General features: G+C 36.7%; 1 long non-coding RNA gene across 1 annotated transcript; it reads right to left on the minus strand.

Annotated features, from left to right (window-relative positions):
- Positions 1 to 4020: 4020 nt before the first annotated feature.
- LOC140145310 (uncharacterized) lies at positions 4021 to 14626 on the minus strand. The gene is made up of 4 exons (XR_011858023.1): positions 14445 to 14626; positions 9116 to 9236; positions 4961 to 5115; positions 4021 to 4148 (listed from the first exon to the last, which is right to left on the minus strand). It is a non-coding gene; the product is annotated as an uncharacterized lncRNA (long non-coding RNA).
- Positions 14627 to 15027: the final 401 nt, after the last annotated feature.

Here is a 15027-nt window from a genome sequence, read left to right on the forward strand (position 1 = left end):
TATTTTTGCTGAACCATGAAATAGTATCAGCATACATTAGTGTATCTTACTTACTTACTGACTGACTAACTTTTTGGTCTGAAATGGACATATCTCTAAATGCCACAAAAGTATGACCCCCCCTCCCCAAGTGGTGTCAAATTAAAGAGAAAAAAAGTAAAGAATATAATAAAAAATTTTTTTCCAACTGGGGGTGGCACTCAACATAAGACCCGGGTCAATATTCATATTTCCTATCTCAAAAGCTAATAAGGTATGAACCCCAAGTGGTGTAAAATAAAAGAGAACATAGTAAAGAATATAATAAAAATGATTTTCCCACGGGGGTAATACTCCTCATTGGACCTGGGTCAATAATCATATTTTGGGTCCTTCTCATATCTCGAAATGCCAAGGTGGTATGAGCTCCCGAGTGGTGTCAAATGAAAGAGAAAGAAGTAAAGAATGTGAAAATAATTTCTGTGGGGAGACACTCATCATAAGACTCGGGTCAATATTCCTATTTTGGGTCCTTTTCATATCTAGATAATAGATATCCCAAGAATGTATGACCCCCGGGTGACAGTGGTATACTGCAAAGGCCTGTGGTTCAGCTGTGGTACCGTAACCGCTCTGGTTTTATATATTAATAATTAATAAATCTGGCATTTTAGACTGCATTATATTCAGGTTTTAATTTTTCACGATACCCTCAAACAATTGGTGCACACTGCACAGTCATTGACTTTATAAATAGGTCATCTTCTAAAGTTAAACTGTATTAACGCAGTGTGTGTAATTTTCTGTGTGTGAAGTTTCTCAGTTTTTTTCAGACCATGATGTCACCTGCTATGTTTCTGGTAGTTTACTGAATGTCATCCATTGTCTGCTTTCGCCAATCATTTTCTTCCTTAGTCTGAGGCACTGCAATAAAATAAAAAAAAATGCAGTAATGAAATCAAATTGTTCACATAATAGTACATTCACGTGATTTTACCAGCCAGTGGACTTTGAATTAAATCAGATCAAAATAGCCCTCATCATCAAGAAGTATTTTGAGCCCTGCTTGATTCACAGAACTGAAACAAAACTTGGGCAGAAAATGATCATTATCTCAGATTGATAAATTCCTGCTTGGCAGACATAGCAACCTTCCTTCTTTCCCTTGATGTGCAAATCTTTTGCAAAAGCACTTCTGCATTTATCTGCTATGTATATACTAGAGTGGTTTGTGGCACCAAGAAATTTGAACCAGCTATCATTGAGTACATCTCAAATACATGGGTGCTAAATGCAATATGTTCCCAAGTTGCACAAAATAGCTCGTATGAGTATAATACTATGTTCATGATGCAAATATATATGTGACATGTCATGTCAAAAGGAGACACTTTTGGGCAGGTTATCAATTTTAAGGTTTTTACATATAGAGATATTTTGCTCCACAATGCCGTTTTCCCCAATGAAATCAGACATTCCTAAGCGAAGATGCTGAGTTCGTAAGTTATGGTATTATAAAATTGGAAATTGGGATATCGGCCTTTTAAAATATTATTGACAATGTTGAGAGTAGGAATTATCTTGAAAATGTCTCAAAAAATACAAGATGCCAGTTATATTCCGATCTGAAACTATCTGACAATATATTTAACATTAATAACATCACAAATTCAAGAACAAACCCAAATTGTAAAAAATCACCCCGGCAGATTTTTGGCTATTTCTCCATTTTCAATCCTGCCCAAAAGTGTCTCCTTTTGACATGACACGTCACATATATTAAAAGTCAAAAATATTCAACAAAACATGATGCAATTCTCAGAGCATTGTGCAGAGCGACCATCTCGGTACTGGCAACCAGATATGAGATCTTGTGTGCAATATAATTGTGAATTAAAGGGCAGATCAATTGCAAAAACAAGTTTATCTCCATTCGAAGAGAATAATTATTACATTACAAGTTGACACTTTTTTTTTAATGTGTATTTCTCCTGAAAAAAGGGAAATTGTGTGGGTAAATTGATCAAACTCAGTCACAAGCAGTATTGGGTAGCTGGCTACAAAAGTTATTGGTTGTTTTACGTCAGAGGTCATCCAAGGGGTCACAGGGGTCAAAAAGGTAATTTTAACCTAAAAATGTCTCGATTGAGCTGAAATTTAAATGCAATGATCCTTATGACATTCTAAACGTGTTTAAAATATTTTAAAATTTATTTAAGGTCATTAAGGGGTCATTAAGGGGTCAAAGGTCAAGTTTTTCAAAATGCTCCAATTGAGTTTAAATTTAAATGCAATGATCCCTATGACATCTTAAACATTTTAAAAATATGTGTACATCCATATCAAAACGATGCACTTGTCGGCTGCTACATGTGTCTCATTTCACATAATAGCTAGTAATAAATACCAGACTCATCTCTGAAGTGGAGGTCACTTCAAATCATCCCAAGTCACATAGTTTAGGAATACAGAGAACATTTCTTATACAATTTGACTTGGGGATGATTTGAAGTTAATTATACTTTATATAAGTCTGGTATTTATTCCTAGCTATTTTGTGAAATGAGACACATGTAGCACCCGACAAGTGCATCGTTTTGATATGGATGTACACATATTTAAAAATTCATTTAAGGTCATTAAGGGGTCATAAAGGGGTCAAAGGTCAAGTTTTTCAAAATGCTCCAATTGAGCTGAAATTTAAATGCAATGATCCTTATGACATTCTAAATATTTGAAAAACATTGTAAGATTCATTTAAGGTCATTAAGGGGTCATAAAGGGGTCAAAGGTCAAGTTTTCCAAAATGGTCCAATTGAGCTGAAATTTATATGCAACAATCCTTATGACATTCTAAACATTTGAAAAACATTGTAAGATTCATTTAAGGTCATTAAGGGGTCATAAAGGGGTCAAAGGTCAAGTTTTCCAAAATGTCCGATTGAGCTGAAATTTAAATGCAATGATCCTTATGACATTCTATACATGTTGAACATATTTTAAAATTCATTTAAGGTCATTAAGGGGCAATAAAGGGGTCAAAGGTCAAGTTTTCAAATTTCTTCAATTGTGCTGAAATTTAAATGCAATGATCCTTGTGACATCCTTAAGCCTAGATGTTTAATGTATCTGATTTCAACAAGGTGTCATTTAAAAATTGAAGTTTATCCTATAGTGTTTAAATCTCCGTTTTCATTTCTGAAGCCAAGTGGTTGCTTTTTTATGTGATGGGTCACATATACCCTTGTGTAGAATATGTGGTTGGAATTCCGCAATTTCAAGATGAAAGTGGTTAAATTTCCTGGATGTTTGCACTTTTAACAAAGCCTTTTGGATTTCAAGGTTTTTGCAGTGGTTATTCGTGACTGGAAATTCAGACTTTTGTGGAGGGATAAGCTTGGGAGGTGTGCACTTAATTGCTGGAATAACCCAATGCTCAACATCTCTCAAAATATTTGCTTTCTTTATTTTTCCCATTTTTTAAATTATGATATTCACCGTAAATTACCAACCCTTTAATTAATTAATTAGTAGATAATTAAATCTGGTCAACCAGAAAATTCACTTTAGGTTAGATGGAATCACTAACCTTGCAGAGTCGCATGTCCCAACAAGACGTGCCATTTCAAGTGGCAACGATTCAGCTGTCTGATGGCAGCGGGTACAGTTTTGACATTGACGATGTTGTTATTTTGGACCATGAACCCCGTTGGTTTGAACGTGGAGTCAAAAAAGAAGCAGTGTGGGTACGAGCCGAACAACCGTCCCTCAACAGGAGTGGGGGCATTAGAGTTAATCTGTCACATGGTTGGGATCAGGTCATCAAGCAACTTCCTCATCGATTGACCTCGGATGACCCTAAATCATCCACCCAGCTGAAGGCCAAAGGTTTTGGCCGCAACGTTGGTGATTCCATCTAATCAAAAGTGAGTTTTTCTGGTTGACCAGATATAATTATCTACTAATTGATCAAATCCCAGATGACTGAAAGTATACATAGTGGTAACCCTTAACTTTACTTACAGATTCAGCACACTCAGTTATCTGGTTGCACAGTTTGGTCCTGAGGCCATCACTTGAGTGAAATCAAGGTGGTTTTTTTTGTCCTCATTAACTTCTCAGATGCCGCAATACAAACAAGGCTGTTTTCACCTGTAGTCTTGACTTTTCTACAAAAACAATACAGTAAAATATCATAAATGAAACTAAACCTAAATGTAAAGAATAAACTGTAAAGCAAGGTACATATTCTCCATGCATATGTAACAGAGTATAAGTAATATGCAGAACTCTATTAATTAAACTGAGCCTGCTCACAACATCAAAGACAAGATGAATCTGGCCAACATTTCTTGTTAAATGTAAATGAATCTTCTAATATCTAACTTAAAATACATAATTTACTGCTTGAAATATGAAATGAAATGATTAAACAATACAGATAATACATACAGAGAAATCCTCAATACATGAAAGTTCCCATAATGCAGCTATTGCCCAATTTTGGTTGTAACATAAGATTTGAATTGTTTCTATGTATCCAAATGTTGACTATGAGCTTCTATGGTTATTTTTGGTAGACCAATGTATGAATGCTATTAAACCAGATACACACACAGATACACCCCATACATGTGTGTCCGACTGGGGACTTTTTTTGACAATCGGGGACTTTTTTATGAGTTGTGTTTCAACTGGGGACTTTTATGTTCCAAACTCCTACCAATCAGGACCTGTGTGTTTTCAAGTTTAGTACAACAGGGACCTCACCCTATCCCTAAAAAGACCCCAGTTGTAATGCTTTATTTTACATTTTCACCCACGGAGCCCTAGCCCAAGTTTTACAACTGGGGACGCCACCACTTGTAGCAAAGTCCCCAATTAGTGGGAAAATGCACACAAAAGTCCCTATTCATAGGGTTTTACAAACGCACTCCAAGGTTATCTTTCTGGCAACATCAAACTCACACAGTGCACTCACCAAGAGTTTAACAGAACATTCACACTGAATGATGGTACGTTGAGCCTGGAGGTCCATGTGAAGACTTTCTGAACTCTCATTATTGACCATCTGTAGTGGTATCTTCAAAAGGTAACTCATTATTGTTGTCCAAGATGTCAGTGGAGACATTGCTCCTGCAAACAAAAAATAGACAGGTTAGTGTCTACCAGTGGCCGCGCCAGGAATTTTTTTTTTTCAGGGTTAGGGGCCAAAGTGAATTTCAGGGGGGCAAAATCAACAAAGTTTGCAAAATTTCCGTAAAAAGTGGAAATTTTCGTAATTTTGGGTTTTTTCTGGGGGGCAACAGGGGGGGCAAGAGTTCTGACTTGGGGGGCATTTGCCCCCATGCCTCCTCCCTCCCCCCTTCTTGCCTCCAGTATTCTGATCGCCACAACTTTTGTGTATTTTTGATTACTTTATGGAAATTCAACCCCCTTTGAAAGTCACCTTGCACAATGACCTTTAACCTTTCCCCAACATTCCATGTATTATGGAATCATTACATTCATTAACCTCCAATTATACAATATTCCGACGAGCCAAATAATGGTCAGAATTCATTCCGCCATTACAGGGGACCATTCACACCAAACTGATGTTGTAACTGCCCAATTGGGTGGAAAAGCGCTCCTTCAAAATAGTCATCTATTATATATTGTATTGCATTGTAAACTTTCAACATCCTTTTATCGCACAGGTGATAGATCAGTTTAAAATTCCCGTAAAGCCTGCACCATTTCAAACTTTAGGTGGGATGGCCCTTCAATGGTTGCCATTGAGGTGTATGAATGCGTGGAATAAGATTTGTGTATATCCTTGACACCTACAAGTGAATATCCAATTAAAATTGAACTTCTATACAATTTAAGGTTCATCCTCTTCAGTCATACCACTTTTCTTCGCATATCAATAAATGATGTACTATTCTTTTACAAACATGTCAAATTGGTTCACTATGATGTGACACATTTTGGGTGCATCTCGCTGTATGCACACTGTATCGCATTCCAATTTGTGTGTTGCAAAATTATGATATCACGCTTTCTGCATGACACTTTATTTTCTGCACAACAATTTCTGCTAAAGGGTAAAAAACAATTGCATGTTCTTGGGTCAACCAAATCCGCTGATTTTTCCCATTTTTTGAAAATTCCCTGAATGGCTAGAAACCCTGTTTTATATCAAACATTTCTTTGGTTACATTTACAGTTACATTTACAGGTATTTTATGGTGTCATTTACCAGAAAATACCATGGCGCTTACAAGAAATATACACAAAAAGTAAAAAAACAAGGGAACAGTTCAAGAAAACACATGAACAGGGATGGAGTCGTGGCAGATTTTATGTTCACATGTTGCGAATTTCATGTCGTAGCAGCTGCAATGTCAAATCTGCTTTTGCCACTGATTCTGTAGCTATGTCTTGGAATAGCGAGCCAGTTACTGTCAGAAAACGAGCTGAAGGTACGAGCAGGAACATAAACAGTAGATTTTAAACAGTACTAATGAGTACTTATTGGCAAACTGGAAGCCAGTGCAAGGTTGTCAGGAGTCCTCCAACACTGTCACATATGGCAGAAATGGCCGCGTAGCGGTTATCCCGTCGCGCTTGCGCGACGCAGGGGGGTGTCTGAGGGGGGATGTGCCGCCCTCAGAATTAAGAAATTTTTGGAAAATGAAGACCTAATTGAAGCGATTTGGTGGACAATTTTGGCACTATTAGCATGATTAGTGTATAAAATTTTAATTTGAAAAAGCCGAAAATTTGTGAAATGACGATCCATGAAACCTTTCGTGAACAAGTTTTCCCTACAGTTGTAGACCTATAAATTGTGTTAAACACAAATTGGTAAATGTCGAAAGCAGAAACAAAAATGGCTGCTTGTTTATCCACTACGCAGGGGGGCGTCTGAGGGGGATGTGCCCCTGAGAATTAAGAAACTTTTGCAAAATGAAGACCTAATTGAAGCGATTTGGTGGACCATTTTGGCACTATTACTAGTGTGTAAAATTTTAGTTTGAAGCCGAAAATTTGTGAAATAACGGTCCATGAAGCCTGAGTGTCTGAGGGGGGTGTGCCCCTGAGAATGAAGAAACTTTTGCAAAATGAAGATCAAATTGAAGCGATTTGGTGGACCATTTTGGAACTATTAGCATGATTAGTGTGTAAAATTTTAGTTTGAAAAAGCCGGAAATTTGTGAAATGACGGTCCATGAAGCTTTTCGTGAACAAGTTTTGTACAGTTGTAGGCCTATAAAATAATATTGTGTTAAACACAAATTGGTCGAAAGCAGAAGCAAAAATGGCTACTTGTTTATCCACTATGCAGGGGGTGTCTGAGGGGGGATGTGCCCCCTGAGAATTAATAATCTTTTGCAAAATGAAGACCTAATTGAAGAGATTTGGTGGACCATTGTGGTACTATTAGTGTGTAAAATTTTAGTTTGAAAAAGCCGAAAATTGGTGAAATAACGGCCTTTCGTGAACAAGAGTTTTTCCTGCTGAAAAAAAAAAAAAAAATTGCAGAATGAACGTCCGATTGAAGCCATTTAGTGTATAATTTTTACACTATTTAAATCATTGTTTCAAACAGAAAAAAGGACCCGAACTCAATTGCACAAAACCTTTACCTACGTTGCCGGGGTAGGGTGTGACGATGTGGAGAGGTGTTGGTGTTAACAAGTAGGCCCTATATCCATGTCAATTAACAATTAAAACCTTTACGTGCGTGACGCTGCCAGGGTAGAGGTGTGATGATGTGGGGAGGGGGGGGGTTAACATTTATCGACACATGTACGTACGTTGCCAGCCAATACCGGGTATATGGGGTGAGAAAATTTTGTATGGGGGTAGTTAATTTTTTTATCTTTTCACAGAGCACACAAGGTGCCCTGTGTATTTATTTATCAAACATGATCTCAGTTATACATAGTTATAAAAGCCACAATTATACAGAATAATTACAATAATATTACATTGATGAAAGTAACTGTTATTACATATTTATAGAGTTCCATCTTTTATTCCATTCATACATTTTACCTTTATTGTTTGCAATGTGTTTTTCAGTCTCGGCGACATTATTAAGCATACCTTTAAAACCTTGTATGTCCAGCTTATTTTGATTACATCTTGCATTATAAATAAACTTTTTCCCCTGAAGAACAACAAAATTATAATGACAATAATCAACATCTAATATGCCCATCAGAACATCCTTCATGGTAAGAGTAACTCTTTTTTTTAAGATATTATCTTGAACCTTCTTCCAAAATTGAGCAGAAGTACCACATTGCCAAAATAAATGTGGGATATTTTCTAACTCCTGATTACAAAAAGTACAAAGATTTGAATCAACATAACCATATTTAAATAGATTTTCATTTATACCTATAATTCTATGCAGAATTTTGAATTGAAAATACCTAAGTTTGGTTGATAGGGAGGAAGACAAGGGAATCCTGTAAATATCGTTCCAATTTAAATTCATATCATCAAAAAGACAGCCCATTTGGCCTCGGCTTTGGGCGCCTTAAACAACTTGTCAACGCAAATTTTGTGAACCAATTTGCAGACCTTCTTAGAGGAACAGATAAGAGCAAGCATATCATCATGATCATTCTGAACAGTTCCCAAGTCTTAAGGGGTAGTTAATGCATCTATAGGCCTATGATAATTGTGATAATAATTAATATGGCCCCTATGCCTTGCTCATCTCCCTCCTCTCCTCTTCCCCCCCCCCCTTCCTCTCTCTCTTCTCTCTCTCTCTCACTCTCTCTCTCTCTCTCTTTCTTTGCCTTTTCTCCCCCATTTTTATTTTTTTGGACAGACTCAAGGGGGGTGTTTCACACACGTAACACCCCCCTGCGTACGCCAATGTGTGGTAATATGTCACTTATTAATATGTCACTTTTTGGTGGCAATATCACTTCTATCTGGTACCAATCCAAGAAAAGGAATCACAGAGAATGGCAAAAAAGTATGTACTTTTTCAAGGCAGATAGCAATTCTTCTAGGAGTTGTTGACATGGTTCCTTCAGGAAAGAAAGTTCATACTATGAAGACCTAACTTGTGAGAGAGAACTTTGTTAGTTTGTATATTTGTACCGTTATGAATGTATAATGCTCTTACCTCCCATTTTCTCCAATCTTCTCTTTAAAATGTTTGGCTCTTGCACCCAAATGGCTTGCAGAAAAGCTGGGACATCACCTCCAATTTCTTCACTAACATATTTGTCCTTGGCTTTAGTTCACTGTCAAAATCAAGCAAAATAAAATAATATTCTTTATGAGCAACATGCTGTGTTCAAATTGTTTTGTTTTTACCTTTAGGTGCACTTTTAGCGCTCATTTTGGAAGTTGTGGTGCAATTTTATCTGATGCAGAGCAATTTTGTAGGATAGGACACTTATGTTCAACATAGGCTTAATATGCAATTTAACATGCATCCCCCCCACACACACACACACCACCCCCACACTGTAGGCCTAACAATGAATACATTTCAGTGTTTTTTAACAGCCTCTTTATACTCTCTTACAAGTATATTTTGCTATGATGCTACACAAAATAACTTGCTAAAGAGCTATTTTTTCAAAAATAAAAATAATTGTTGGTATTGATCTGTGCTCTTGGCGGAAACACAAAGCTCGGCGTATGTCGCCATTTTACAGGCACTTGTGTCAATCTGACTGAGTAAGGGACTGCCATTCTTCTGGGCAAGGCATACAAAATGATGTATGCATGTCTGGCATGGGTAGCTACCGGGGTAGCTACTGGGAATTTCAATTGAATGAACACAGTTGCACAACAGCGTCCACAGACACTGTGTGCGCCACATGGACATGAATTCGACCATGTCAACTTACTTTAGCATTTTCCAAGGTTATGTGTTTGTGTTGTATTTTGAAATAGGCACAGATATGATCGCGGTTGGATCTCATACAGTCATTTGCAGAGCTGTGTTCATTCAATTGAAATTCCCCAGCATTTGCCAGTAGGGCATGTATGATGTAGGGCCTTACACATCATGACACAGACTCCGCATTCATTGTAATTCTGCGAAATTTTACAATTACTTCACCCAAAAACTGATGAAACTAAGTTTCATCAAAATAGGGGCCTACACTATAGGTGAGCAGCTATTTCAAGAGACAACTGTATGCATTTAATACTCACGCTGACCAGTACAAGTATCCATCTTCCATTTGAGGCTAGGGTCTCAAGCTATCGTGTTTCTTTGATCAGCGGTGACATTTTTGCAACGCACGTTTAAATTCCATTTAAAATGTAAAATTTGGATGAAAGTTACTTTGATGAATCAACTGTATCCGGTATTGAGCAAAGGTCGGTTATTTTCAACAGCCTATGATTTAGAGCAAATGTTAGCTATTTTGAACCCCGGTTCAGTCTATAATTTAGTTGAGGTGCAATTATTTTAGCACCAGAACCTCCCTTGCTAACACGGTGTCATGCTTCATCAAATTTTACTAGATTTTGATAGCTCAAGACTCTAGCCTCAAAAGCTATTGGTGAACAAATTTGAAGCTATTTTACAGTTACCATTGCCAATCCCCTGGGTTGTGTGGGGTTGGAAAATTACACAATGTTCCAAAATGCTACACATTCATTCATTCCACCTGAGCCTACCAACTGGTTAATTCCTATGTATTCCCAGCTTACAGCCTCACATTTTCAAGGATGGGGTACTTGAAATAAATTGCATGATTTTAATATCATTATGATGCATGTCACACACAAAACACACTTGATCGAGAAGTCTATCCTCAATCCAGGTCAATCTCAAATCGGTTGGAATCAGTGAAGCATGGCACCACATAAAGAAGCCAGAGGATGTTTAAAGGCATTCCCATAACCCAATGGGGTTTCTGACCTTGTACAGCTCAACTGATCATACTTTTCCTACATTCGACCTTGCATGATTTTTGAGTTGACACAGTCATGAAAATAACTATAGATACTTGACAAGACCATTAGTAGCCCAGTTCTGAACCTTTTCATTGATCATTCATAACAATAGGTATCTGATGGATCAGTGAAGATAAGAAGGGATTATAATATATCCGTAACCTTGATATTATAGTACATCTTGAGGAAAAAGTGCAATGGACATGTTTTCATTTTATGTTTCAAATATCCCACGCATGAAAATTGAGTATTTAACCCAAAAAATGAAAATGGAACAATTTATTGGAAATCTGTTTTAACAGATTTTTTTGACATCTTTTTCTGCACTGTATTATACCTAAATTAAGAAATTTGATAAATATTCAAAGAAAATATAAGTAAAACAAAAAATTGTGATTTTTACACATTTTGGGGCAAAAAAGGAAAAATAAGCAAAAATATCAAAATCTGTCTAACAGTTTCATTCATCAAGTCATAACAAACGGCCTACATGCTTAATTTCTAATAAAATATTGAACTTGTGAAAAATATAGGTATTTATTGATTTTCATGTTTTTTCTTGCAAATATGCTAATAATATGCAAATTATGAAATTCAAAATAAAGTTTCTACATAGCATACATATTTCAAGTATGATGTTCAAAATGACAGACATCAAAAAGAGATTCATGAAATGTAAAGGTGTAGTAACAATTTTGGCATGGACTGTCTGGTTAGGCAAAGTACGGTAAGTTGAGCTGTATGTCTGGCTTTTTTATACATGTTGATCATACCTTGCATTGGGATTGTGTGCAAATATCTGGTGTTTTCATCCTATTATTTAACATTCAAAACATCGAGACTTAGGAATGAAATTAATGCAGTGGGACAATATGAATGTTTCCTGTAAGAAAATCAAATATCAGTCATAAGTCTCAACAATTAGCTTGTTGGCTGCAGTTTTAAAATTACCATTTTGTGTGTGTGGCAATGGGGACTTTGCCTTTAAAATTAGGTTATATTGATCAAATTTCCCAATCATAGTGCATTGTAGGAATGCCTTTTAAAGGGAAGTCCACCAGAGCAGGTCTTCTGGGGTGAACCAAACCTACCTGGTTATCAAATTAATCAGTGACAAGGTTATCTCAGAATTTGGCAAGTGCTAATTGATGTTTTAATGTTAGTGCACCTGTCAAATTCAGCAATAACCTTGTCATTAATTAATTTGATAACCAGGCAGGTTTGGTTCACCCCAGAAGAACTGCTCTGGCGGGGCTTCCCCTTTAAGCCTCCTCTGTAAAGAAGCCTAACACCACGTAAAGCAATGGAAATTCTGTTGAAGTAAACAATGCCAATCGCGATGGGTATGTCCAGCGCCCCAAAAAAGTTGGTCAAATGACACAGCAGCAAATTATGGTTAAGGCTAATGAAATGAAATGATTAGTTTCCCGTCACATTTTTTTCAGTGAATGATTTCATTATTCATTATTTTGGAAAATTTCATTATTTTCAAAACTTTCATTTACATGGCTATTCCTATTACCTTTATTGTTGATAACAGACCATCTCAAAACAGGTATTAATGCTTAGATCATCAGTACAGACATTTTGCAACAGAATGAGGAATGATTTGAATTTGTTTTTATTGATATGAACAGAATTAAATTTGCAATTTTGTAATCACTAGAAACATTATGAGGTAATCCTTAAATTTTCATTATTTACTACATCCTCTACCCCTACAACTAAGAAAAACTGCTGATTATGATCAGCAGGGGATATCAGACATTTTGAGAGCTTCAATTTTAATTATTTCCATCTCAATTTCAGATAATTGACTTTTATATGAAAATAATGAAAGTTTTGGTCAAATTGAAAAAGTTATGAGGGCGGGTGACGGGAAACTGATAATTTCTTTTCATTTATATAGCCTAATTTCAAATAAAAATGAGCAAACTGCTCTGAAGATACAGATAAGATAAGTCATCAAAACAAATTTCTGTATCATTAAACTTAATGAAGAATGTTTTAATGGGGGCACTTTAAGTTGTCAGTCCCGTGTACATGCATATTTTCTCACATTAATGTAGTGTGCATGTTAAAGGCCCATTCAGTGATTTGCTCATCCGGACGATCGTAAAAATCATCAAAATTCAGATTTTGGTACCTTTGTAATTGGCATAGATGTGCTAACATAGCCTGCTTTGTAATTGGCATAGATGTGCTAACATAGCCTGCTAGTGGTTCGGTCGAAAGCCGTGTATTTTAGACAAAATAAAGCATTTGCATGATTCTGGACTTTTGATACTGACAGTACAAAAGTCCGACTCGAGATCGAAAGAAGCTCACTCTCCACGCACCAACACGCGCTATGTATTGTTTCTACTACTTATTACATCACTAGCTCCTATTTTAAACAAAATACACAATTTTAACTGTTTTTCATATTTGAATTGACCGTTAGTTTGCCTCGGTGATCTTTAATTGCTTATTTTGTTTTCTACTACAAAATTGTAGCTTAAAAGCGCCTGTTTTAAATCAATTTAGACTCTACTTCCCCGTGTTAGAAACACTGGACTAGGAAGTTTTTCCAGTCGATTGGTGGCGCACTGTACGAAAATCTCGATTTTCTCAGAGTTGAAGTAGAAAACCTTTCTAAAACTTCTGTTTTTGACTAATTTGTCGATGTATTCAGGGAAAAGTGGTTTAATGAAATTCTGTAGACTTATTCTTTATTTCTAAGCAACTCTGACAAATTTCCATTTTTTAAATGTTCCTGTGAAATCACTGAAAGGGCCTTTAAAGAACGTCACAGGCTATTCGAAAAGAGCAGGGGATCATCCCGGTACTGTTGACTGTACTTCAAAAATACACTCATCTATTCTAGGTTCCCGAGTAAAAAATAAGTACAGCTTGTCTTTACGCAGTGCAATAATACTCATGAGGGAGGCACTTACAAGGAAGAAGAATGCATTTGAAAAATTACAGTGTGACTCATATTTATAGTTCCATGCTCTATCTCTGTCCACACAGTAACTATCGTGTCATCGTGGATAGCAGGTTTCTCGATCAAATGACACACAGACAGTAAGCTTACCAGCTGTTCAGTCTAATATTGAATAGTGTGCATCTCTGTGGCAAGATGGTTCCACGGCCATGTTAACATGCAGGTAGTCCGAACCGGGAGTCCGAATAATCAGACCCAGAACAAAATATTAATTTCTGACATGATCTTGTTCTCAGCACTCAGCCCGTCTGCACGGCATGCCGTGCATAGTTAATAGTACATGCATGGCGGGTCTCGTTTTATTTACTTACATACGAGACTAGATAAAAGAAGGTGTACCAAGTGCCCAAAATTCTGAAAGATTTGAAACTCATACCGCTGGTGCTGCCTTGTTCATGTGTTGCAGGACGGTCAATCACAATGGCAATGCAGAGCTCGGGAAACAAGTACAGAATTTGGGTGCAAAGTAATGTACAATTTCATGAAATATTCATCGCTGATGATGAAACCGAATTCATTTTAAGAATATTTTAGATCAAATAATTACCTTCGATTCGAAACTGTAGTTGCTCTTGCAATATTAACACCTTTTTGCAGCATTATTATTCCATCACGGTTAGTGTTTACGTGTGGGTTCGCGAGCATCCATCTTTAAATAATTGCCTCTTTGCCTGAGTCGTTTCTCTAAATCCATGAAATTTTCCTGTCGGGTTGTTAGCGGTTACCGCACCATAGCTGAACCATGTTATTGTATTATACCAGGAAGAACAGATTATACCACTGTCCCCGGGGTCGAACCTTCTTGGGATTCTGAAATATAGACCCAAAATAGGCATTTTAACAGAGTTTTATGAGGAGTGTCACCGTGTGGAAATTTATAAAGTAATTTTAATACCGGGAGGGGGGTAGGCCTACCGGTACATTCTTTATTTTTATTTCTCTTTTATTTGACACCACTCGAGATACAAAAAGATATTTCCTTAATAATCGATGATCTATATGTCCACGCACGTTTTAAAAAGGATTTGCAAAATATATCGAAACAATTACCACCTTCTTCCCAACTTACGGGGGTACCTAACATGAAACATATTTTTATATCTAAATCACCTGCAATGAATGTTTGCCAA

This window comes from Amphiura filiformis, unplaced genomic scaffold (genome assembly GCF_039555335.1).
Source record: "Amphiura filiformis unplaced genomic scaffold, Afil_fr2py scaffold_210, whole genome shotgun sequence".
Classification (NCBI taxonomy): Eukaryota; Metazoa; Echinodermata; class Ophiuroidea; order Amphilepidida; family Amphiuridae; genus Amphiura; species Amphiura filiformis.